The sequence below is a fragment of the Mustela lutreola genome, chromosome 14 (genome assembly GCF_030435805.1).
Source record: "Mustela lutreola isolate mMusLut2 chromosome 14, mMusLut2.pri, whole genome shotgun sequence".
Taxonomy (NCBI): Eukaryota; Metazoa; Chordata; class Mammalia; order Carnivora; family Mustelidae; genus Mustela; species Mustela lutreola.
In genome coordinates, this window is record NC_081303.1 from 11566057 (window position 1) to 11567949 (window position 1893).

The window sequence follows — 1893 nt, forward strand, 5'->3', positions numbered from 1 at the left end:
TAAAACTATGAAACTTCTAAAAGAAAATGAGAAAATCTTTGCAACCTTTGGGTAAGCAAAGGTTTCTTAGAACACAAAAATATATAAACCATATAAGAAAAACTATTTACTGAAATTTAAAAACTTGTACTCCTTGGGGGCACCTAACTGGCTTAGATGGTTAGAGCATGTGGCTCTTGATCTCAGGGTTGTGAGTTCGAGCCCCACATTGGGTGTAGAGATTACTTAAACATAAAGTCTTAAATAAATAAATAAATAATAAAAACGTTTACTCCTTGAATTACATAGGAAAATGAAAAAGCAGACTGAGGAACAGAAAAAAATATTTGCAATACATTTATTCGATAAAGGCTTTGTATTCATAATATGTGAAGATCGTACAACTCAATATTATGATGAACAATCCAGTTAAAAATCTCTGGACACCCTTTACAAAAGAAAATACACCAATGGCTAATGAGCACGAAAAGATGTTGAATATCATTAGTCATCAAGAAAATGCAAATGGAAGCAGTGAGAAACCTGCTAGAATGATTAAAATTACCAAGACTGACTCTATCCCTGGGAATGCAAGGGTGGTCTGGCTTAAGAAAATTAATGTAATAATGCCTTTAATAGAACAAAGCAGAGGAGGAGGGACATGATTATCTAAACCAAGGCAGAAAAGGCATTTGACAAAAATGCAACATTCTTTCATCAAAAATCTCTCAATAACCTAGGAATAGAAGGGAACTTCCTCAACATGATAAAGAGAATTTCAAAAACATACAAACAAACAAAAACCCTACAGCTAATGTGGTGAAAGACTGGGAACTTTCTCCTTGAGATCAGGATTCTACTTTTACTATTGCTATTCAACACAGTACGGAAGTTCTAGCCAGAATTAGATTCCACCCCCGCTCCAAAAAAGCATCCAAATTGAAAAAGAAGATGTAAAACTATTTGCAGGTGACTATATATATATATTCCACGAGAATCCACGAGAAAGCTACCAGAGCTAATAAATGAACCCATCAAAGTTTACTGGGTCCACAAAAATCAATTTTTTAAAAGAATTTATTTAGTTGTGAGAGAGAAAGAGTACATGAGCAGGAGCTGGGGCAGAGACAGAAGGAAAAGTAGACTCCCCACTAAGCAGGGAGCCTGACATGGGACTCAATCCCAGGACCCTGGGAACACGACCTGAGTGAACACCGACTGAGCTACCCAGGCACACCAAAATTAATCATTTTTAAATACCAGCAATTAAAATTCCAGAAAGGCAATTAAGAAGGCAATTCATTCATAATATAATCTACAGGAATAATAATAAGAAGAAGAATCGAAAAGAATAAAATACATATGAATGAATTTAGCCAAGGAAGAGAAGACTTGCATACCGAAAATTAAGAAACACCACTGGAAGAAATTAAAGAATATCTAAATAAATGGAATGTTATCCTGTGTTTATGGATATATTAAGTTGTCAATACACTGAAAACAATCTACAAACCCAGTGTAATCATCAAAATTCCAATGGCCTTTTTTTTTTTAGCAGAAATGGAAAGGCTAAATACCAAATTTATGTGGCATTGCAAAGGGGTACCAATAGCTCAAACAGTCTTGGAAAAAAAAAACAAAACTGGAGGATTCACATTTCCCGACTTCAAAACATATTATAAAACTACAGTAATCAGGGGTGCCTGGGTGGTTCAGTGGGTTAAAGCCTCTGCCTTTGGCTCAGGTCATGATCCCAGGGTCCTGGGATCAAGGCCTGCATCAGGCTCTCTGCTCAACGGGGAGCCTGCTTCCTCCTCTCCCTCTGCCTGCCTCTCTGCCTACTTGTGATCTCTGTCAAATAAATAAATAAAATCTTAAAAAATATTCAAAACTGTGACATTAGCATAAGGATAA